We start from the raw sequence: 20,348 nt of genomic DNA, 5'->3' as shown, positions 1-20,348 counted from the left end.
CCTTCAGTTATAAGATCCAAATCGAAAATACCCTGAATCAATTGTAAATTTTGATGTAGCACAATTTTTTTAACTGCTCGCGCACGATTTTCATAGGTGCAGCCATGCAGGCTAGTTAGCCTTATCATAGTGGTGCGCTGACTTGTACCTTTTACCTATCATGTTTTAGTTAGTTAAAATTTCTTTCAATGTTTGGTTTTATGATGCGCTGAAGACAAATATGACATCATAATTTAAAAAGGCAAAACCAATATGGTGATCTAAATTACTTTTTACTTCACGAACAACTATTGAAAGATGAATTTATATAGTTATATTAGACTAATTTTTGACAGTAGTAATAAAGTTTTATAATCTGACATTAGCTGGTGAACCAATATTTTAGTGCATAATAAATTTATTAAATTCACGACCCCAGAATGTGCCACGAGGAGGCTGTCAGTATTTTACACTCCACTTTTGTTTTTTTTGTTCTTTTTTATTTTTAAAAATTTTGTTTGTTTGTTTTATTTTCCTTTTTGTTTTTTTTTTTTGTTTATTAATATTCTCGCATTTGTGGTAATTTTTTGTTATTCCTTAGAAAGGAATTTCTTCCTTCTTTGTTTGAATTTTTTGAATCCACAATTTGTTCTTCAAATACAAGTTTCACGGATGCTTCTAATCTTTGTAAGTTTTCTCAAGGTTTTAAGGAATAAGAAGAAACACACAAAGGATAAAGAATTTAGTTTTGAGTACTTTCATTTTCTAAAATTTGATTTTTATTCGGCAGACTTGGGAAGGTTAATCTTTGTGACTTTCTAGAGTAATTGCAATCATCATCTTTTAATAAGCCCCAGCAGTAATCAGCAAGCATGCTAGGATTCCATTTTCCTTGATATCTTTTCTCCATAGTTTTTATATCTTGATGAAATCTCTCACCATGCTCATCGCTAACGTCTCCACAATTTTATGGGAAAAAATCCAAATGCGAGTCAAGAAAATGTATCTTCAAGGACATGTTGCAGCCCAAGCGTTCATAGTTTTTCAACATATTTGCAACTAACGTTTTGTACTTGTCAGATCGTCTGCTACCCAGAAAATTCGCGCATACTTCCTTGAATGATATCCAGGCAGCTTTTTCCTTAGCAGTGAGCTTTTTTTGAAATTCTTCATCTTTTAACACTTGGCGAATTTCTGGACCAACAAAAATGCCCTCTTTGAACTTAGCATCACTCAGATATTTAAATTTTTCTTTTAAATGTAGAAATCCTTTACCAGTTTTATCCATGGCTTTTACAAAATTTTTCATCAGGCCAAGTTTGATATGAAGTGGTGGTAAAATGATGTCATTTGAATCAACAAGAGGTTTACTTGAGACATTTTTGGCTCCTGGAATAAATTCCTTTCTCTTAGGCCACGCTTTAACTTTGTAATGCTTATCTCTTGCTCTACTGTCCCATTCGCAAAGAAAACAGCAGAACTTCGTATATCCAGTTTGCAAGCCAAGTACAATTGCTACAACTTTTAAGTCTGCACAAATTTGCCATTTGTAGTTTGAATAGTTAATACAATCTAGAAGCACTTTCATATTTTCATATGTCTCTTTCATTTTAGCAGCGTGAGCAACAGGGACAGATGGATATATATTTCCATTAAACAGAAGAACTGCCTTTAAACTGTCTTTGGATGCGTCTATGAATAAACGCCATTCACATGGCTTATGTTCTCTTCCTAATTCCATCATAAGGCCGTCAACATCATTACAGTAGACAAGTTCACCACTCATAGAGAAATACGATTCCAAATTTCTCTGTCGCTTTCTAACGTGAGTTATAAAAGTTCCGGGTTCAAGCATGTTCCATTCTTTTAGCCGAGAACCAAGTAACTCACTCTGAAGTTTTGATAATTTCAGATCTCTAAATAAATCATTTAGTTTTGACTGATTTATAAGAATTGGTTGATCAGAAATGGTATCAAAACACTCAGAATCGGACATTTCTTCTGGTTCTTTACAACCATCCACTGATTGTAAATAAGTACATTTATCTGTCACTAAATCGTCTTCTTGAGCAAGTTTTGGTAGTTTTGGTACAGGTAAGAGTTCACTGTGATTTTGCGGGTAAGTCACTGAAGATACATTTGGATATTCGATTTTACATTTATTCTTCCCAGAATAACCAGAAGTATTTATACTACAAAAGTAACAATTAGTAAAATGATCTATTGGTTCTTTCCATATCATTGGAGTACCAAAAGACATGGAAGGACGCTGTCCTCGTCTCCATAAAAACAAATTTGATGTACAATGATTACAGCAAAAGTTTGGAGTCCATCAAATTGGAGTTTATCAAAATTTATTATTTTTAAACTAAAATAATATTCATATGACTCTTTAGTAGCAGGAGTTAATGTGCGTCTCTGCTTTCTTACCATAAACTGTCCACAAATGTAACAGAATAAATTTGGATCCGTTTTACAAACTCTAGGCATAGTAAAACCTGAGGAATCAGTTAAAGTATAAAAACCAAAAAACTTATATTATATATTTGAAAAATATCTGATGTAGGTAAAGGTCAGATTCTAATATTAAGAAATTGAGATGTAGTCCTGAAAAAAACTGATGATAAAGAAACTTCGAAGATATTGATTGACCAATTTATGTTGAAGTGTCAATTAAAAATGAACTTTTTATCACAAAAGATATGTAAAGTGCAGTTCTGATAACATATATATCTAATATAAAAAAAGCACATATAAAAAAAAAAATTTGAATCCGACACTTTCAATTTTGAAATTACAACTTCCGAATCGTGCTAAGCAAACCCAATAACTAAAAACATGATAGGTAAAAGGTACAAGTCAGCGCACCACTATGATAAGGCTAACTAGCCTGCATGGCTGCACCTATGAAAATCGTGCGCGAGCAATTAAAAAAATTGTGCTACATCAAAATTTACAATTGATTCAGGGTATTTTCGATTTGGATCTTATAACTGAAGGTTCAGGCTTCAGTTTAAGGCTAGGTAGAAGCTTCCATCACCTCAGGTTCATCCACTACATTTGGTCAAAAATGGTCAAAAACACGTTTTTTTGACTTTTTGAACTAATTTTTTTCAAAATCTTGACGTGATGGAAACTTTTTAAGGTCAGATTCGTATTCAGCGATGAAAAGTCTATAAGATAGGCCGGGTCCGATGCTTGAATCAGAAAAATAATCATTTTTTGTCGACCAGTGTTATCAGCCCTGCTCTGCATTTTCGATTCCGATCGAATTTCTCGATTTTATACCGACAGTTCTCGGTTTGAACAGTTTTGCTTAAAAGTAGTCAACATAAGAAGTATGTTTTTGGCAAGTTACGTCTAAATATGTATAAAGGGTGAGAATGACATTAATTAATTATATATGTATATATCTTTAAACTCATTAAAAACAAATTCCATTAGCTGCAATAAAATGATTGGTCCGATTGCATGCCCGAATCAAATGCTCCTTATTTATATTCACCATAACGGCATTACTTTCGCCTTCAGAGAATAAATGATGCTATGAGGATGTTTCTTGGTTTCACGCTCAACTATGCCCCATCGTACAACCCGTGATTAAGGTCTGGAGAGTTAAACGGCCATAAGTTCGGTGTTAAGTGGTCGTTGAAATTTTCAGCTATCCAATTTATCTCATCATCGCTTAGTCTGAAGGAGCAAAGTCTTGTTGAAAGATGTATTGGCTGTCACCGCGTACACTTTCAATCCAGGGTTTCACTACTGTCTCTGGAACGTCGATATACGTATGTAGCGGAATTCGCTCGAAAATAAAGTAGTGTGGTGGTGGTGGCATAAGACGTCGTTTGTTGCTCACGACACCTAAAACCATAACAGTGGCTGAAAGCTTCGTGTGAGTGAGAACAGGATTGTCATGATCTGTATAATCTGTCATTCTGGTAATTTCTGCGGTTGGTCTTTTGGTCTTGGTCAAAATTTGTTTCGTCAGAAAAAGCCATAACATCTCTGGTGCCTCAAGGTGTTGCATTCTGTTTGTAAGGCGTTTTGATCGGATAGGTTAAATTATGTATATCTGGCTAATCTTAATAGACCATAAGGATCCGTAGTACTATCAATGTTGTTGGAGTCGTGTTAAACATATTTCGTAAAGCATATCTTAGCGAATTTTAAGTTTTGTATCCCGATCCCAGGCAGTTGTAACGAGTTCTGCTTAGAGAAGGTCAGTGAAAAAGGTGGTGTTCTACCATACCCCGTTCTTCTCCACTTAAGTTATATGCGTCGTTCTGGACCAATCCCATTTTAGCTTCGTGATATGGAGTGGGACAATGTCCTGTCCGTACTCCAGCCAATATTTTGCACTCCCTCCGTGGGAGTGATAGAACGAAGTTGTTTTTTTGTTGTGTTGTAAGCTCGTAGCATTATTTTGGTAATCTTGAGAAGGTCGAGGCTTCCCGAATAGACTGCCTTCCAGAGTTAGTTTTTTGTCTAGTTCCTTGTCCTCTTTAAAACTGAGCGTGAGCTCAACAGTGTTGCCCGCATTACGAGCTAGTCATTAAAGCCATTATAACTTTAATAGTAGCTCGGCTATCGATGAAGATGTTTGTGAGAGTGCCGAGGGAATAACTTGATCGAATAACTCGCTGTTCTCATGTTTTCTTTGATATGAACTGTCTTCTACGCACAACGGAGGGTTTATACCGGGGATCCTCACACATAACCTCGACCCTCAGACACATTAAGCTCCTCGCAAAAGCTCTGATTGATTTTAAAGGGCCTTCGTCAATGATTGCTTGCGCTTGTTGAATAAATTGTGCAGATCGGTTAGTAGCAGAATGTTGCTTGTGTTTTTCGCGTTGTGCAACAGATTCTGCTTCACCGCCCGGTGCCTTCAATTCCCGGCGCACCTTATGAACAAATGAACGGCCGCACTTAAGAAAATTAGAGAAAAATTGGTGGGATTTTCCCATGTAGCGACGATACCTGCATGTCTTTTCATTTCTTTTGTTAACTGGAAAAAGCTGATAATCGAATCTAACTGAAACAGATTCGAAATCGATTTCACTCAGAATTGAGAACACATAAGCAAACACGCAAATGTTTACTTTTTATTTGAAATTTGTCGGGATCCCGTAATAAATGCAAGCTAATCTCAGAACCTCGGGACTAACTTCTCTAATAAGTATGTACGAAAATGTACTTGTCACTGACAATGAGCGGAATTCAGACTGCTGCAAGAACACGCATGTGGCATGCTACAAGCTTACAAACAATATTTGAGAAATTAACACCGCAGCAAACCAGCGTTCAAATTTCGAATTGCGGAATGCGGAAGTCGATTTCTGTGGACACACTACTTTATGAAGTACAAGGTGATAATTTTCTTTCAAAGAATATGTCAACACAATTTTGAAAAAGTATTTCGAAATTTAGCAGGCGCATCACATATACCTACACGTACATATGTATGCATGTACAGTGGCCCACAGCTCTTTCGATCGTTCATTTATTGCAAGGAAAATGTGGGGCGCTTTTCACATAAATCATGTTTTCAAAACTTAAATGTGTATTCAAGTATATCTGCATTTAAGTTATAAACACCAATCAAGAAAAATGCAAAGTAACTTTAATTTACGAAGAATATTTACAAAACACAGCGTAAAATGACTTCACAGCTTATTTTCGTGAGAAGCTTTTTACTGATTAATATTTCATAGGGCAGCTTTTCTCTCTTAAGCCCGATTAAAGTCGCGAATTTATGGCAATTTTTTGGTATATTTTCTCCCACTCCTCTTGTAACACCCTTTCTAAGTCTTATCGCATTTGAATATGTCATATTTTCTTATATTTCGCTCACGAACCCTCCAGGAATTCTCAATTGCATTGAGATCGGAAGATTGCGCTGGCGTTTTAAACGCAATTATAGATAAGCCCTTGTCTTGATAGAATCGAAATCTATTCCGAATACCCAATTTGTCAGCACTTTGCACTGAATTATTTTTCAATAAATTTAAGTATGTAAATAGTTTTATCCGTAATTTCCTCTATGGAAGCTAAGTTTCATTCAGTTTTCATTCTGACTAAATCACATTCAGTGCTGTACTTCATTCATCGCAATACATCCAAATTCTCTGATCCGAAAACTTATGTATAAACTGCCCTTTACGCCTGTTGTTCGTTCTCATTTGGAGTCTGCAGTTATAATCTGAGGGTCGTACGACCATTTGTTGATAGGCAGAATTGAATGTGTTATCAAACGTACCTTATAGCTTGAAACTTCTGTTCCATCTTACGATTCTTGACTTATGCTAATTTGTCTGGACACTCTGGAGAAGAGATGCAATCACTCTCAGTGTAATTAAAGATATCATTGATTGTCCAGGCACCACTGATTGTTACTCGAGTGGATAAGCTTTAATGTTCCTACGCAATGTTCACACTTTTTACCCCATCGGACTCAAAAATATGGAGCTCTAAACTGTATGCACCCATAGTCAAAAGTATAAGATAATTGGCGCGTACACCCTTTTTTTGCGTGGTTGCCCGAGCTCCTCCTCCTATTTGTGGCGTGCATCTATATGTTGTTCCACAAATCGAGGGACCTACAGTTGTAAGCCGACTTCGATATTTTTTATGAAGAGATTTGTCAATGCAGTAATACACTCGTGGTTTTCCCATTGCCTGCGGATTAGCGACCGCTACTAGAAAAAACTTTTTCTTCATTTTGGTGTTTGACCGAGGTTCGAACCTAGGTTCTCTCTAAGAATTCCGAATGGTAGTCACGCACCAACCCATTCGGCTACGGCGGGCGCAAGGCATTTACACAGCATTAAAAACTGTTGGTTATGATTTTATTATGATAAAGTGTGGTTGCTGTCGGATTTATTAGATTTACTAACTATAGAGAAAGCAGAATACTATTGAGTGCTATCAAGGAGAATCCCTCGTTAAGTCCTGTTGTCCTCGCAGCGAACTGCGTAGGATTGATTGGAAAAGAAGTAAGTGAAGTTCCAGTACGTCGAAGACTAAAAAGTACAAAAATCAAAACTTTTCTTGTACGTACGCTGATCGACATAAGTGCAGCGAAGAAATCCAAGTGCCTCGCCTTTGTTAAGGAGAACATAAAAAATCTTATTGCGTTCTGACATAATATTTTTTGAACGGATGAGTTCTCATTTATTTCAATATGCGTTTTACACAAAACCGGAGACAGTTCACTTATGGTACTTTAAACCAAGCCGGATACATTGGCATTCTTAATAATCATGCATTTACATCAGCCACCAACGTTTTCTCAACCAACGAAAGGATTGTACGACATGATAACGCACCATGTCACAAAGATTGGCTACCTATCAAATTTTTGAGTGAACTAAATCTGCCTTGACCACCTCACAGTCCAGATCTAAATATTACTGAAAATTTTTGGACTTGGACAATCAATAAATTAAGGAAAAGACATGAAGAAATTAGCAAATTTCTGGTAAGCTGAAGTTCCATTTCTACACAATTAATTATTCTCTATTTCTTGCTCTGATTAAAAAACTGTTTTTAAAATACGACAGGAGGACATAGAAATCCCATTGGGCATAGTAAGCAATATTTTGACTTTTGAATGGGAGCCGCATTCGCTAGCAATGGAACAAAAACTCATTCGAATATTCGAATTCTCAAAAAGAGAGGCTAAAGAGTGGTGTGAACCTGGTTCTTCGGCTCCGAAACGAGTTCATGTTGAGAAATAGGCCAAAAAAGTGTTAGCATCAGTTTTTTGCGAAAGGAATTTTGTTTGTGGATCACTTGCAAACTGTTAAAACAATAAATTCTGAATATTATTGTAACTTTTAGACCAGCTGAAGGAAAAATTCGTGAAAAAAGTCCAGTTTATAAAAGGAAACCAAACTTTTTATCAGGACATTGCAAAAGAGCATTTGACTAGCAATGACTAAAATCCATAAATTAAAGTTCGAATTGTTGGAACATCCACCGTATTCACCAGATTTGGCCCCTAACGACAACACCTAAGACATTACATACCTAAAAAAATGCATGCGTGGAAAGCGTTTTTCATCAAATGTTGAGGTCATAACAGCTGTAGAAGCGCATTTTGCAGAATCTGGATTCTCGCTTCAGGGATAAAATGCATAAATTGGAATCTCTTTGGAACAAGTGTATTAATGTTCGGGAATAGAATGTCAATATGAATATCAAACGAAAGAGGATCTACTCAGTTTAAAAACGTTTGCCAGGGCAAATGCAGTACGAAAATGAATTATTTTGAAAAAAAAAATATGTTAACGGTATATATATAACAATATATACTTTAACTGCATTCTCTCTGCTGTTTTACTGTAATATTTATTTCAAACAACTTACAGGATAAGCTCGAAATATGTACTCTCTTTACATTTCTTGTTTTCTTTATTCAGACAATTCGCCTTTGACTTTGCCGACTTTGTCATTTGAATACCAAAAGCAGAAACAAAATACCTGTCACACTTTGTTTTTGTGCTGCTGCTTCTCTCACCTGCAATGAATTCGCCTTGATAACGATGCATCCTTGCTTCTTAGTACTCTCACTTCCTCAATATTTCTCTTTATCCGTTTGAGAATGTTTTGTGGGTCAATAATTTTCTCTTCTCAACCAGCATTTTGCAAGCTATGACTGCGCATGTCTCAACTTACATGCATACGTACATACATATGTAGCCCTGTTATCATTGCAAGAGGCAAGTACGAGTGTGTCCCTTTAGTTACTTAAGGTGGATTTCGCAAAGTTTTATGATGTGTGCAATGTGTCATAAAAAGCCATAGGTTACAAAATTTCAGCAGCTCAAATTATGTAATGCACAATGATCACAAAAATGCAACAAAAAGCAAAGAGGAGCATAAACATCAAAGCAGAGCCGTCACTTACTTACCCGCAGTCACTAATGGTTGAACCAAACTGACCAGGCCATTAACGACGGCTGACAAGAATTCACTGAAACTACGCCATTTGCTAAATTTTTATGCACTTTTGCACTTAATTTATTTTTATTAATTTTCCCAACGAGCTTTTTGTGACTTTTTTAATTACATGCTTGCACACATACATATGTATGTAAGTATGTATGTTACGCTTTGCACTTTTAAATTAAAATTAATTTATTTTTTAATTTGTATATACTCGTATAGGTACATACATATATATTTTTTTTTTTTAATTTATTTATTTACTTTTCAACAACTCGTAACAACTAATATCTACTTTTAATTAATTTTCATATTTGATTTGAACACATATTGAACACCGTGAATTTGGTTTGGCTTCGAAGTGAACACACGCCGGTTTACACAAAATTCATATTTAATTTGGATTAATTGATTTCCGATTGATTTCGATGGAGTATTTTTCAGCGTACGCAGTTAAAAACTCAAACGCAATGCGTCATACATAAATGCGTTTCTGCAGTTTTAGCACAAAGGAGGAATTGCGTTTTACCATCGTGAAAGGATTGGTACTATTTTCGCAGCATATTTCCATAGTAGCCTTGAACTTCATTTTTAATTGCACTTTCCACAAACCCTCAACCAACCACCAGATAAGCCATTGAATTTCTTTCACTTTTCCCGAAAAGATTCGCCGGTGTAACTTTCCTTTTTATCGAACGCCATTAGACGCGTCGCAGCTGATTACTACGCTTTGTTTTTGTGCGGCTAATGGCGTAACAATATTGGGGTTGGTCAGGGTATAAATGCTTAAGCTACCGGCAGAGGGCGTTCAGAATGCATTGCACAAAAGCCAAGAGGCTTCGACATTAACTTAAAGCTTTAGGCTATAGAGCCATGCGTATGTCATGAAACCCGTCACTGGAAATGAAGGACACTTTTTCATAGAAATTCATTTAAAGCTTGAAATTCAAATGTTGAGTAGGCCAATAGCGGCTTTAGTTTGTAGTGTAACAATTTAAAATTTATTTTACGTATATGAAAAATTATAAAATGTGGATTATTCGTTTCGTACTGCAGTTTGATAAACAGAAGTCTACTCGTCCTTCGCTTCTAACTCCTAGATAATAACTCCATTTATTTTGATAGATTGCGTTTTAGAGGTTACTACCACGCGTCACGACTTAAGAAAATAATCAACCTTACAACTAAGTCCGTTGCAGAAATTCCACAAATAACCCTTCGCAACGAATACGAAAAATTTACTATCAATGCATCTTTGTGAACTCGAAGGAAGAGCAGCAAAACTCGAAAGCTAAATTCGGAGTTTTCTACAGATATCAGATGGACGTACGGAAATTTGCTCATTAGAAGTAAAATAGTGGGAGTGGTTTTATCTGACCTCAATAAAATTTAAGTCGAGTTTGAATAACGAGGGCAGCAATATGCGGGTCCAGTTTAAGCGAGTTTTATTTAGTCGAGATACACGCATTTGCCCTTAATTCAAAAATTTTATTTCATCAGAATTCTTTTTCTGCTTTATCACTTTTTGAAGGCGTTAATATTAATTTTGAGGAACTAACTTGTATTTGGAATTTGCTGAATATATTCCGGGAGCTTTTTGATCGAGGTGGTATGTAGAGCAAAAGATGCAGCTGGAGACCTTTAGCAGTTCCTTTGTTCATCTGCTGTTTAAATATAAAAAAGCAGGTACATGAACTAGGCAGGGCTCAAAATTCATTGCGAAGCGCACCAGTTCGGTGCTGGTGAATTTCCGAACAGGGTTAAAAATCAATCAATTTAGAGATATCAGATTTTAAATTGAAAAAAGAACAACGAAAATTCAAATTGCCCAATCTTTATTATTTCTGTGTAGAGCCAATCATGGCATTTATTTATTAAAGAAATCCCTTTCAAATGTTGGCCACAACTGCGCCGTAATTAGGCCTTCCCCAAACTCCAATTTTCAATGACTGGCTGGAGGACTTTGGTCGGTATCTCATGAATAACTTTAATAATATCGGCATCCAGTGTCTCAATCGAAGCTGCTTTATCCACAAAGAATTTAGACTTTACATTCGCCCACGAATAAAACTACAAAGGTTTGATATTACACGATCTTGGTGGTCAGTCCACTAGTCCGAAACGAGAGATAAATTGCTCACCGAAACGACGACGCCGTTTTGTTGGAACCAAATATTATGGTGATCATGGGCTTCAATTTTCGGCATCAAAAAGTCGTTTATCATAGCGCGATAATGTTCGTCATTTACTGCTTCAATGGCGTCAGCCTCGTCTTGGAAGAAATATGGACCGTTGATCCCTCCAATTCATAGGCTGTTCTTAAATGGCTTCAGGCTTCAGGCCCAAATACGAAAACTTTGCGTACTGACGTAGCCATTAAGCCAAAAATGGGCCTCGGTTATGTACACCATGAGTTGACCTGAACGCGCGTGGAAGTCTTTTTACAGATCGTCGATTTGCGTAAAAGAATTTTACGATTTACAAACGTTGTCGAGGCGTAAGTCTTGCCATGATGAAATTTCAATGAATACTGAAAAAAAGTATGTATTTAATTTGACCATAGTCACGCGTGCTCTATCAAAAAACCCTATTGAAAAAAGTACCTCCAAATCTGACCACCCTTTAATATACCTGTAATCGTTACCATCGCTTCAGCATGCACTCATATACAGGGTGACACGCTAATTAGTGGATGCGAACATGGTGGATAAATGTATATACACACATACATATACACGTACACATACATACATCCGTTATATTGCATTCTTTGGCATTTTAGCATTTACTTTTTCAATATCCCACATTTGTATAACAACATTTGATTGCAATTAATATATTTATGTATGTATGTATGTACAGTTTATATATTAAATAATGTGAAAAATTGCGTTCAAAACAATCCACGAAGGAAATCAAAAGAAAAACAAAGCCGTCAAATGCAACGCAAACGAATGAAAGAAACCGGACTACAAATGGACATGCCGGCCCATGAGCGATTGGAGCTGCAGGGGCGGAGGTCGAGGCTGGTAACTTTAGATGAACTAAGATAGATTTGTTTTGAATCACAAACTGGACGCCAACTACAAAATTCATACATACATACATGCATAGGCACATAGTTATACAACAATTTACTAAATATGACTGATGCAGCAACCAGACAAACAGGCAAACCGACGACCTACTCGCCGATAATAGGCGCACAGACAGCCTAAATGGTGCACGGGGAATGGCTGGTCAGCAACAATATTGCCGTTTGTCAAGAAAGTGTTTTTACAGGCGGAGAAAAAATGTTCTTTACATTTTATTTCATTATTTTGATTTCCCCACTGAAGAACCACTTGCAGTAGGTACAAAAGTTTCATGCAAAAAATCGAAAAATTCCTGCGAGTTGTTTGTGGCAAATGCAAGTTCATTTCAAAGATATGAGTTTTGATAATACATTTTGAATGTACTTAGTACTTTGGGCTTGTACTTGCACTTGCACTTGCGTTATATGGTTCCATTTTCAATTTCGGTATTATTATATTACTTCCTATGGTTCCAGGAAAGAACAAAGTGACACACGATTTGCGATTGCATGGCTAACAAAAAAAATTGGAAATAGTGAGTAAAATTATTTATGTAAGAATGGCGAAAACAAAAAATACTCTCAATTCGATGTGTCAAAAAAGTATTTTTAAAACTCTCTTGTGTCAATCTTTTAATTTCTTCGAATTTAATTGAACTTGAATTTGTAATCCGGACCCATAGAATATAGCAGGGGTCAAAAATCACAAATTTGAAAAAAATGACACAAAATTCAAAGAATTGGCGAAATGAAAAGTCGTATTCGCTCCATAAAATGGGTATTAGAGGCTTGTGTTGACCATCTTGTAATTCTAAATAGCATAAATTATAACAAACTTCAACTATTTTAGTAAAATTTAATATGAGAGTTATAACTTCTAATATCACACGGACGGATGGAGATTTATGCTTAAAATATAAGCCACATGGTTGTGGTCAGAACTAACTTCTGAGGTCAAATACTTAGGGATAATCCTAGATAGTAAGATGACTTGGAAGACGCATGTCGCGCAGAAGGTCTCTCGAATACTAAAAACCTTCTGGCTGTGTAAGAGAACCTTTGGCAAGATATGGGGTCTGAGACCAGCGATAGTACACTGGTTGTACATCACCCTGATTAGACCCATTATTACATACACCTCTGTAGTCTGGTGGAAGGCTACCATGATTAGTTGCTGAGTAAAACCCCTAACCAGACTACAGAGAAGTGTGTGCTTGGGTATTAAAGGTGATATGAGTACGACATCTGGCGATGCTCTTAATGCCATCCGGAACTTGTAACTTCTAGTCCTGCAAATTTGAAAGGAAGCGGTGAAGGCGGCGTACAGGCTAGAGTTAAACGGAGTCTGGGGAAACGAGGAAAACACTAGCCACTTCAGATATGCCACCAGTTGCCGAAGCGGTGACAATTGTTATCGATGCCAGGGGACTATCGGGTGCCTTTCGGATAGAGATCAATGCGTCCCCTTAGTATTAAAATAGCCTATACATTTTTTGATGTTTTGAGAAAATGAATTTCAAACTTTTTGTCGAAAGTAGCTCTCACTCAAATCTCGTTATGTCTGTAAATATTTATTATTTTTTGACTGACGTTTTGACCCACTTTGTGGAACTAGAATTTGACAAAATTTTGACCACATATAAAATCGACGATGGAGAATCCAAAAATTCAAAACAAAAAATAATAGCCTATGAGCACATCGGCTATTGTTATACTAAGGGGACGAATGGTTAAGTCCAGAGAACCTATTAACGGGATTTCAGCACACTTTCTACACCGACGGATCCAAAACCAGTGATGGTAGCGGTACTTAAATGAAGACCCTAGGTACTCCTATGCTGCAGGACAAATGGCTACGATATTCTTAACAGAAGTCTATGCTATATTTAATGTAGCCTACTGGCTAATTGGAAAAAGGGAAATTGCCCATGAGCTTGCCAGGAAGGCGTCGAGAGAACCTGTTGTCAGTTTTCACCATCTTCGACATCGGTGTCACCTTGACCGTTGTTGAAGGGAAACTGCACAATTTCTTTCTTAAAACAGCGCAAGACAGATGGAGTTCTATATTACCGTGTGCTATCTCAAAAACACTTTGACCTCAGTCCGACAGAAGCAGGAAGCTTAAAGTGCTGCGGATCTCCCGCCATTAATTTTCCAAACTCAGAGCGGTGTTTATCGATCACTGGGTGATCGGAACTCCTGCGTAGACGCTTGGACTTCCGTACAACCCCCATCGCATAAGCTGTGGAGATCGTTCAAAGACTGTTGAACTCTTTGTTTGTAGGCGACAGCCTGAGCCAGTTCTGTAACACAGATCCTATTGCTCTCCTCCACTACGTTAACAGCACTGGATGGTTATAGATGATATTTCTTCATTCAAGTTCTGTAATTTTTCGCAGGTAGTGACCTACTAATGGTATCAAAACGGCTAGTGCTACTTGGAGTATGCCCGTGGTACTCTTGCCAAGTAAACCACCTACCTAAGCATACGACATTCGATATTACATTTTATAATAAGCAATAACAGGCCAAAGGGTCAATGGACAGGGGCTTTTTTCTATAATGTGAATGCGTAATTATAAAATTTGTATTAGATTTATGTCTGCAAACCTCTCTTCTTTGCCGACATGCATTTCGTTTAGTTTTTTCTTTGACGCGTCTCCTTACATTCGTAATAATAGTTGTCGATAACACAGAAAACACAGGGTTGTATGGGAAAAAGTATGGTTATTATCTAAGATTATTTTATAACCTTGGGTTTCAGGAGCGAAATTTTGTATGAATAATCTCGCTTTTTAATTACGGAATCTAGTTATATGTGAACCAATTATAACGGTTTATTTTAAGATTATCGTTATATAAGAAGTAGACGTGGCTATTGACTGATTCCTCCAATTTTCAATACCAGCCTACATTAGACAAAGTGTACCAAGTTTCTTGTCAGGGACTGAAGGGCGGTTAAAAATAGCTTAATCAACTCCTCTCAACATTCTGAGCATTTTGGTATTACCTCATTTATATATCTCGATGTCTATACATCCCAAATAGTTTTTCTTTCTTTTTAAAAAATTAGTTTCACCCTCTTGCAAGAACGGATCAGTGTGGGAGCTTTGTGCACTGAAGGCTCTTGTGATGCTCTGGGGTGTAAAAAATTTACAATTTCAAAGGAAATTTTAAGAGATAACTACTTGCAATGTGTATCGCATTTACATATGTATGTATGTATCTCTTAAAAAAAAATAAAAGTGAGCGCCCCCTCTAGCATTTTTCTGCACCGACTGGTTGAGCACTCATTAAACGTAGTTGTGGTAATCAGTTATGATAAAAACAAACAAGAGAAGGCAACGTAATAAACACAAAAATGCACGGCAAAACAAACGAAAATTACAGAAATGAATGACGGCAAAAATGCTGTAAGCAAACAACTTTTAAAATATTTTAACATTCATGATGACTGGGTGCCGCGGCCACCTCAACAAAGCGATTGTATGAATAACAAACATGCACACCTATGGGTATGTATGTATATGTACTACATGCAAAAAAATGGGTTGTCTATGTGCATGCGTATGTATGTGTAATGCATAGATGTACATACAAACACACGTATTTATGTAGTCCGTCTGTAGACGCGTAAATATGCGGTTAAGCAAAGAGAGAAAGTTGGCAGAATCTGGTAGTTTTGCGGCTGCAAACAACAATAAACCAAACAATGCCTAACAAAGGCCAAGAAAGCTCACAATTTGGCTCTTTTGTTTTAGGGTTTTCAAGTGATAGTTGCTTCGCTCTGGCTCTTGCGCCACGATTTTTCACTCTTTTTTATTGCTATTTCAGCTTCAATTGCCATTGTACGCATTGCTTTCGGACAAAATACAGTTATTTTTCCCGCTACTCAATCAAAAAAGAAAAACACTCATGAAAAGTAATTCATAAACCGAAGTCTAAAAATAAAAAAACCGGTAAAGAAATGTCTAAATTTAGACGAAACCGTACTGTATGTCGGGTGTTTTTTAAGAGCTGGCGAACTTGTAATAATAATAAAAACAGAAAAGATTTTGGAATGCATTTTTTTTTTTGTAATTACAATCTGGTAGATAATTTCACGGCATTTATTTTTTTCAATACTACTGGCCGTATAGTCGCATAGTGATTGGTGACTTAAATATTGGCCTCCAATGCTTCAAAAGTTGCTGGGTTGTCGTCATAAACCAATGAGTTAACACTTCTCATAAAAGGTAATTCAGAGGCATTAAATCGCAGTAACGAGGGACCAGTGAATAGGACGACTTTTGGAAAGTAAGCTGACACCAAATTGATTTTGCAATAAATCGCTTGTTAAGCGCGCTGTGTGGCAAGTTGCGCCATCTTATTTGAACTTAATGTCATCGATGTTTAACTGACTAATTTTTGGAAAGGAAAATTCATTTAGCATGGCTCGATAGCGCTCCCCATTCATCGCAACGGCAGCTCCTTCCTCATTTGGAAAGAAATAACGGCCGATGATGCCGCCAAAGCTCTATGAACTTCGCAACCAGATTTATTTTATTTATTTTCAAAGAAAATTTCCTCAATTTGGAAGCGGTGTTCTGGCGTTAAAGGATTTATTATTACTTGCCACACCTCACTGAACAGAAATGTCAGCACAGTTTGCCATTATCAGCTGTCAAACCATAGTCACCGATATCGGTAGTTCTCATGCAGCTAAAAAAAACACCCGATACATGCATGCGAGCACAATCATACATACACGTGCTTGTATACTTACTTTTAGTGTAATGTCATAGTTGTAGTTATTTGGAGCATATTTTTTACACTGAGGTTGCTGCAAATATTGCACAAAATTTATGAAATCGGAGTATTATTGCTTTATTAACCTTATGGATCGAATCGCACTGCAAATGCAATGCATAGAGCAAAGGCAGCCGAGTTTCATAAAAAGCCACACCCGTTTCAAAAATTTTTAAAGCAATTTTTCTTAGTTTCTTTCTATCGTATCTTTCCGCATAAGAATATCTCACACAAATTATCGAAATGCAATTCTTTGCACTTGTGAAAGATTTATTTACTGGTTAATAACTATTTTAGCCTATTTTAAATATCACATTTATGACGATATAAATATATACAGTTTGTCAAGAAAATGTTGAGACATACGAAAATATTCAAGTTATCTGCACTTCTTTAATAAAACCATCGCTGCTGACTGAATGAGGGTATCCAACTTTGAAAGTTATTTCATTAACTTGCATAGTTATCCGTACTTCGTACGGTTAACTTTTTGAATCCACTTAAGCAGGCAAAAACAAAAATACAAAAACAAACAAAATGCTTCTCTCAGCTGTCAAAAGAGTGTTTTTTCCATCGTTCCATTTTTTGGCGTCATCTGTTATGATGAGTTGTTACAAACGCATTAGTCATCCGTCAGTGATAAAGTGATCGTAAGAATGATTTGTTGATCAAAATATTAAATCGAACGTAAGCTATAAAGAACGCAAAACTACCTGGAAAACGAACATCGTTTGAGGTGTTTCCGTCGGTCTATTATAACTACGCAAGAGGAAAAAGCGAAAAGCAGGCGCAAACCGCAGATTTCGACAAGATGAGTGTGACGTCGAAGTTTCTCAAAAGCACAATTAGACCTCACGAGTTGCTCGAAAGAAGCCTTTGCGCTCTCCACAGCATATTGAAAGGCGATTATCTTTCGCTGAAGCGTGCTTAGCTCATGCAGATAGCTTTTTTGTTGACAACGAACCTCAATTTAAGTTCTAAGAGGACAATGAACCAAAACGTAGAAAGCCGAAGCACATGGAAAAAGTAGGCATCTCAGACAGTGCACTCTGCCCAGCATGTGGCGTCTGGCTCGCCTTCGCTCGAATCAGCTTTGAGGTCAGTGGCACTGACCACCTTGGCTCCTTGTCACCACAAGATCCCCTTAGATTTCTTCGGAGATCGGGAGGGAATCAATGGACTTAATGTTGTCTGAGTGCTGTACTTGCTAGTTGCCCCGACAAAAAAAAAATCCAATAGAACATTTGTGAGCATGTGTGAGGAAAAAGTTGCAAAAAAACATTCAAAATGTCGAGAAGAGCTCAAAAACGAATGGCACGAGATACCCCAGAACTATAATGCTCAACAATTCATTTATTCTATGAGAAGCAGACTACAAAGTGTTATAGACGCTCGGGGTTGGTTGGTTGGTGGATTGGTCAAAGAAGTGATTCATCCAGAATTCAACTAGGGCTTCCGCACCATTTTGTTACACACATCCTCGCTACCAACTGGTTTAACGGTTATTTAGAGCATGACTATAATCTGTCTGTGCGGTTTAAGAACCTTATTAGGTTGCCGACTTTTAAGCCAGACAGTTGTTCGAGACCCACGAACAGTATTTGCCCTGGGTAGACATTCCTTCGCGCTCCCCAGTTCGTTCGCGTTTTCGTTTCCTTCAATGTTCCGATTTTTCGGGACCCAGATTAAGGTAACTTTATGGTTTACACTCATCTTCGTTCGCAGTTTTTGGGATACAGCCTAGCATGTGGCCGATTTCCCGTTACTTGGTGGGTGCAAAACAGAAGACTACTACTCCTGTCTCTCATCACTAAACACACACACAAGCACACACGAGTATAAAATAGAAATGTTTTTTCTGCAAAGATCACACAGTTTCTGCGCTGCCCAACTGAAAATCAATTACGAAATAAAGTAACGAATTCGAATGGGAAATGGCGAAAAAGGAGCGATTAGCAGTTTGCGTGTTAATTGACGGAAGCGGACGCTGCTGCAGTTGCTGTTGCATTTGTAAGTGAATAGTGCTTATTATGAGTTAACGGCGAGTATTTGTAGGAAATGTAAACAGAGCAAAAAGGAATGTCACTCTAAATGCATGCATACATGCGTACCTACATATAATATCTGTGTGAATAAGCGATACTGAGTGTGAGGCGCGGCAACTCTTAACATTGAACAGTTCCTTGCTTTTATTGATGCTAATACTTATTGGATTAGATTTCACACATCAGCAGTACTTAGCCAAGTGAAATACTAAAAATGGTTTGAGTGAATGACATACATACATACATGCATCCATGATTTTCCAATATATTTTAAGCATCCTCTTTTTTCCACTAACCTATGCGCTATGCTACACGAATGTCCACTTTGAGCAGAAAATCCTCCTCCGTACAAGGTAGACAAGTAGATAAACCAATTCACTTAGATCGTTGCCGATTCATTGTAATATCACTGCAGCAGTTTATCTGCTACTCTTCGTTAAACTATTTTGTTTTAAGTGCAAGTCCATTGCTCTGGCTGACACTTATATTCCTAAGGTCATCATGATCATTCAAGACCGACAAGCTAATGCTATTTGTACCACGAAGTTTGTAGGTTAAGGGGGGTATACCTATCTCGCTAATTTGCCTGTCTTACAATTCCTTGGCATGTCACCATGCCCGGACACAAATATGAAATTGAAGCGGAAATATTCCGCCATTTCGTCAAGAGATCTCCGCCATTTGCGAGCAATGATGGAATTAGTGACAACACCACCTAGAGATTAAATCGCCGCTTGGCTATCGGAGTAAATATAGACTTCTCTAAAGGCTTCTTTAAAATGTGACTGCCTAACCAGACAGCTAATTCATTATTGGCTAGAATTCCAGCCTGAAATACACTACAGTGATGAGGAAGACGAGTCGAAACGCTTACTTGTGGTTTCTTACAGTAGGCACCAAAGCCAACTTCATCGTAGGCAGCCCTCTCACGTCTAGCTGGAATTCTAGTACCAAATAACCTATTAAAGTATAGTTCATTCAAACAATAGTCAACGGGATTGGGTGGGCCCAGACCGAGTGTTATGGCCGAGTGTCCAGCACCTAAATCGCGCCATTGACTAGTTGCGGTAAGCCGAACAACAAGTTTACCTTCATTCTGTCTACCAACTAAATCTAGAGGAGTCAGAACATCAGAGGGTGTGGTTCTAAGAGCGCCAAGCGTTGAACCTTTTGAAGCTTACTTCTCTAGCCCACCTGCTTCTTATGGCCTTTTGCATGAAAATAGAGCTACGGTAGTTTCTTGTCGAGAATTACACCTAAATATTTGGCGCTATCTTTTACTTCTAGCTTTAAATCATTTAATGTTGGCTTCACAAGTTGTGACCTCCCAGACCGCTATTTAGAATCCATCTTAACAATTTATTCAGAGCGGTCTGTATTAGATCGCTTGAACGATATTTACCACATGTGGCAATCATCTACGTAAGCAATCGCATTACAACCCCGACCATCGAGCAGCAAAAGCAGACGGTCAGGTTCCAGAGAAGAGAAGAAAAAACAACTCCTTGAAGAGT

Source organism: Anastrepha ludens, chromosome 4 (genome assembly GCF_028408465.1).
Source record: "Anastrepha ludens isolate Willacy chromosome 4, idAnaLude1.1, whole genome shotgun sequence".
Classification (NCBI taxonomy): Eukaryota; Metazoa; Arthropoda; class Insecta; order Diptera; family Tephritidae; genus Anastrepha; species Anastrepha ludens.
This window is presented reverse-complemented; position numbering follows the sequence as displayed.